The sequence below is a fragment of the Urocampus carinirostris genome, chromosome 4, assembly GCF_059441175.1.
Source record: "Urocampus carinirostris isolate Australia breed hairy pipefish chromosome 4, RoL_Ucar_1.0, whole genome shotgun sequence".
Classification (NCBI taxonomy): domain Eukaryota; kingdom Metazoa; phylum Chordata; class Actinopteri; order Syngnathiformes; family Syngnathidae; genus Urocampus; species Urocampus carinirostris.
The window spans coordinates 35,612,538-35,618,550 of NC_142352.1; positions in this window are offsets into that span (position 1 = coordinate 35,612,538).

The following is a 6,013-nucleotide window of genomic DNA, read 5'->3' on the forward strand; positions in this document are numbered from 1 at the left end:
CCGTTCTGTCCCTGACAGATCTGTAAAAAAATATAGATTTTTCACCAGGAGTGACTCGGTCAAAAGTGTAGGTGTCACATTATACCGTAAAGGTAGTCGTTTCAGTTAAACTTTCTTCAACATTTAGAACATCACTAGAACAAAATTAGATCTATGCTATGTGTCGCGTGCCATTCGCGCTGCCTTCGTCAGCCCTTTCACCCCTCCTTTCCAAGCCTCCCATGCTCCTCTTGCAGTAGATCTGTCAAGGGTCCTGCCAGTATGCGAAGACCTCAAGGGGGTCTTCTCCAAACAGCGGGATCTTTAGATTCCCCCTTATTGTACCTATGACTGCACCCCAGGACGCCCCACTTCCGTCAAGTTGCCTTCACCAGAATACGAGGCAATGAAGAAGAACATTAGCGAGTCGCTCGATTCCGCACTTATAACTCCGTCATCCTCTCCCGTTGGTTTTCATTTTTGAAGAAAAGAGATGGTAGTCCCCGCCCTTGCATTGACTGCTGCTGGCTTAACAGTGTTAAAGTAAGCAAAATGAATTCCCCCCGCTTCTAGCAGCTGCTTTTGTGCCTCTGTAAAAGGCTAAGATGTACACCACACCGGACCTCCATACGCCTACTATCTGGTCCAGGGTCCAGGTCTGCAGCGAAGACGAGTGGGAGATGGCTTTCAAGACCCCAATCGGCCATTTTGAATACAAGGTAATGCAGTACGGCCTCACAAATGCCCCAGCAATATTTCAGGCGCTCATGTCCGTGACATGCTGGACAAATTCCTCTTCGTCTACCCGGACGATATTTTGATCTTCTCCTAAACGGAGAAGGGCCACGTCCAGCATGTGGGGCTGGTGTGTGGTAAGTCTCCTTGAGTGTCAAGGTCAAAAAGGGCGAGTTCTCCAAAGTGGCGGTCCTTAGCTTCATCGTTGAGCAAGGTCGGTTGCTTTCGGATCCTACCAAGATCGAGGCGTTGGCCGAGTGATCGACACCCAGCTCTCTGAGACAACTTCAACAATTCCTGGGGTTCTTCAATTTCTACTGCCAGGTCATCCAGGATTACAGCAAGGTTGCAGAGCCACTGACGACACTCACTTATTCCCTTCGATGCTTCACCTGGACTGAAGAAGTGAAAGTCGCCGTCAACCACCTGAATGCAGTGGTCACTGTCGCTCCCCTCCTCTATCACCCCCACCTCGCCCGGCATACATGTTGAAGGTAGATGTCTTGGATATGGGCATAAGCGAACTGTCCTAGTGGGGTGCCAAAGATGGTAAATTTCACCCTTGCGCCTATTATAGCCGACATATGTCCCCGGCCGGACAGAATTATGATGTCGGCAATCGCAAGCTCTTGGCATGGTGTCGGCCTTCCAGGAATTGTGTCTCTGGTCTGGAAGGACCAATAGAACTTGGTTTACATCTAGGGGGCCGAGAGACTCAACTCCAGACCGGCTAGGTGGGCTTTATCTTTCAAACAGATTCAAATTTTCTTTCTCTTACCAACTAAGCTCCAGGAAAATCAAGCCAGATGTGCTGTCACGGAAGTTCTTGGGAGCATCGAATCCTACCGACCCTGGACCGATACTTTCACTGACCTGTGTGGTGGGCGTGGCTGCCTGGCAGGTGGAGGAACGTGTGAAAAATGCTCTGCGTTCCACATCTGACCCTGGCAGTGACCCTCCAGATACATTCTTTGTGCCGCAGGAAGTTTGCTCAGAAGTCCTCCAGAGGGCCCACTCTTCACGGCTAGCTTACCACCCTGGCATGTCCAGTTTTCTTCACCTCCTTCCGACTGGCCAACTTTGGTCGATGACACCGGAGGCTACGTCGCTGGCTTTGCGATGTGGGTTCGGGGGAAGTCTTCGCACGAGGCTCGGGCGGGTCTGCCATACTCCACACTTCACGCTGCATCCCCAATCATTTCCTTTACCTTTAGCCACCAAAAATTGCACATTCAATATCAAGTTTGTTTGATATATTGATGTTGTTTAAGCTAAGGAAAAATTCATCATTTCCAAACAGGTAAAAGTAACATGCAGTTATTTTACTTTTAAATAAATTCACTTGGTGGTGAACTCACTTTTTTGTCTATGTTTTATAGATGTTTTTGTTCATTTTGTGTTTTTATTTTAAGGGGACAGTAGCCTGACAGTTTTTACAACTTTTACTTTATACTGGGACAAATTATTTTAGAGCAAGAGGGTGTGATATTTGACCGCATGATGGCACGGTTGTCTAACACGAATAAACACCAGTGCCATAGCAATCAATAAGACAGGGGTTTGGTTTGACGTTTAGACTGTACTTGAAACAAGCATTTTCTTACTTTCACTATTTTCATGCTACACTAACAAAAAACTACAGTGACAAGCGTAAAGCTACTCCTCAGACCCATTCCGCAGCTCAAAGAGCTTCTCTATAAGTAATATAAAAGCAGAGAAGCGCGGTGGGAAAAAAGTGTAAGGGCTGTTTGAATTCAAGTCAAGTCAAGTCAAGTCATTTTTATTTGTATAGCCCTAAATCACGAAGAGTCTCAAAGGGCTTCACAGATTGTTACACTATATTACACAAACTATTTTCAACCGACAAGAGGAGTAGGTTATTCACTTTGCAATTTTAAATACACACTTAACAGAAAATGTATTCCACTTACAACTTTGTAAGGACACCTCAAACGATGCACCACATCTTTGAAGGTGGGATCCATAACTTCAAAATATTCTGACGCTATCTTCTGGCTAAAATCATCATTGCAGCCTCAGCTCCTAAGTATGTGAAGTTCTTAGATGCACTCGAATACACTTGTGCTTTTTCATCTTTTTGTGGGTTAGGTTGGTATTTTGACTGTATTTGGAACAGTCCTTTTCTTACTTTCACTATTTTCATCCTAGAATAAAAGAAATCTGTGAGCATGCACATAAAATCGCACTCTTGTTCCCATGTCCCCCAGAGTAAATCGCCCAATGGCCGGAACACCAAGGGTAAAAGTAAGATAAAAGAAAATAGGTGCGATGGACAAAAAAAAATACAAATAAAGGCTCTTTGAACTCAGTTGGGCATCGTTATCACAGATCTATCTATCTATCTACCTTGGTCATATCCCTCAAGAGGGGTGACCGACAGCAAGACAACACATACAAAAATAAAGAAAATAAAAAGGGAAAAAGTAGCAAAAAACACACACACAAACATTTTTGGACCATGGCCAACCCAATTGCCCAAACACCCAAACAAGTTAGGCGCCTCGGCACCTAAGTTAGTCATGCTTTCGTCCCTCCAGATGAAACGGGACACAACTTTTTAGGGACACCTCAAACGACTCACCCTACCTTTAACTATGTTACAAAGCTGCGATATATCCCCCGAAATTGCAAAAGTAGACATTGCCAAGTGCAATTTAGCAAGAGACCAAACTGAACTTCTTTTTTCTGTTTCTTCCTGATTATGTAAAAAGTTCACAGGACACAAACAGAGCCAGGGTATTTGAGTGTGAAGTCCAAAAGGCTGAAACAGTTGTTAGTACAACAGAGGCGAACTGTCGGCCTCATCTTTGGACATGTCTTTGGGACATGACGTGCTGGTCTGGAGCGCATGCCAAATTTTGTGTTAGATGTCTTTTTAAGTGTACCTCACATCAGAAAAACTCCAGCAGCATTTGCCTTTGTAGCCCCAGATCTCCTGCTGTGTTGTTTCACTTTGTCCTTCTACTTCTTGGACTTTATTACTTGAACACACAACCTTCTTGGAAGACCTTTGGCGTCTCCAGTGTTGATATACGAGGAGTGCGCATTACATAAAATTTTGTGATCAATCCGGACTGAATAAATGCAGGGTATTATCAATTCAGCTTGGAAATGTTATAATTGTTGAATAATTGACACCCGCCCTTTTAGTTTGTTCTCATAATTATGACAAACACAGCACAACAATTTTAGGCACTAAGAGTGTTTTATTTTTTATGAAAAAAACTATAATGAAAACCTTTGAAAGTATTAAAAAATAAATGTAAATAGTGATATTACAACTGTTTTAGAACAAAAGTCAAAAGCAACAAAAAAAAAACAGCAATGCAATGAAAACACAAACAATGTCGTTAAGACAGCGATAATATCCTGGAAAATAAAGTCAGCAATGCAGATAAAGTGTCAATGGTCTCCCTTTGGCTCGCTTTCCTTAGAGACAACGGATCAACAGGTTTTTCTTTGGGAACAGTAACATGTTTACATTTTTTAGTTGCAGCTTGTTGCTCTCACCAGAATGAGGTGTTTTTCTAGCGTTTATGTAAATTTTTGTTTTTGCCACAGTAGATGTGAACACACAAATTACACTTGGCATTGTCCTTTTCTAGTTGAAAAAAAGTCCACACAGTGCTCTTTATAAGAGTGGTTGCATCGTTTTAGCCCTTTTTTCTGCCTGGCATGAAGGATGCAGCAGCACGCCTGGTATGTGCTTAAAGTGTACCTGTTAGTCACTCTCAAGCATAAAGTTACAGACTGGATGAGGGTGCTGGGTGAGAGAGAAAAAGGCTGCAGTATCTACACTGTAAAGCGATGCTTTGAGGTGGAGAAATGAAGTAATTTTTATTTTCCTGCCATCGAGAACAAAATAGGAATTTATTTCGTTGAATTACATCATTTTAGCTTTAGTTCCCTTTGTTTGTACTTAGTTCACAACTTTACATTTAGACAAGTTAAAGGTGGTGTCCGTAACTTCAAAATATTCTACTTGCTGATACCATCTTCTGGCTGAAATCATTGTTGCAGCTCTTTTGTGTTGCGGTTGCAAGTATGTGAAATTTTGATGCGCTCGAATAAACATTTTCTGTCATTTGGACAGTATCTTAAACATTACTTTTCTTACATTCACCATTTTCATCGTATCATAATATAACCCCGCCAGCACGCTCGTGAAATCTATCGTCTACCCCATTAGTCTCGCCTCCTTTCCCCCAGGGTAGTATGCCCCGTGGCCAGAACACAAAGGGTTGAAGTAAGATAAAAGCAGATAGGCATGGTGTGAAAACTATATAAAGACTCTTTGAACTCAGTTGGGCATTATTGATACACTTATTTAATTCAAATATTTTTCTAACAATCAACCATTCCAATATTTTTTGTTTTTCTCTCAATATTGTTACCATTAGTTGGATGTCTAGTGCTTCATGAATAGATGCTTGCTTGACCTGGCCATTTGGGGCTACTCTAAATGTATGTAGTCTGGTTGTATTCACTCCTGCTACATGGCCCATGGATGTTCTATTTTTGCCCATTTCAATTGCCTCCTGAAGTAAATTTCATGAAGACATTAAAGCAAGTGTCACGTTGCGTCCATAAGCAGTGAAGCAGAACTCCTAAAAGACAAGCAAACTCAACATGAATGCTCACACTTCCAGAGCCTAGACAGCAAAACGTTGGTCATTAAACCACATTGTTGGGCGGGTGTCAAACTCATTTTCACCGAGGGCCACATTAGCATAACGGCTGTCCTCTAAGGGCCTGATGTATCTTATAAATTTTACCCAATGTAATTGAATGTTATTTTTCGGACTGTACAGTAAGTCGCTCGAGATTAGAAATCGCACCAGCCAAGAATGCATAATTAAGAAGGAAAAAACAGAGTCGAACGCCCGGCCAAACTATGAGGAAAAATGGGACTTGTAGTCCCTAAAATATGGTTCTTCTTGGAAAGCAAATCCCAATTTATTAATTACTCATGTCACAAAAGTTACAGTTTGATTGAAAATATATGAATGATATAAAACACTATAATAAAATAGCTAAATAATTGTATGTTAAAAATAGATACAGTTGTTACATGTGAGCTACCCAAGCAGCGAGAAATTAAAGATACAAGATGTCTTTCCAGCAAAGATTTTGCCCAATATATGAGAAAAAAAATCCAAGTTACAATACCCAGAATAAAAACTGTAGTCATTTAATCTTCTTATTTATCTTAGTACTGTCTTTTCCTGTTAAATTACTATTTGGATGTGTTTATTTGGTGATCAGGGGGATATGTTTT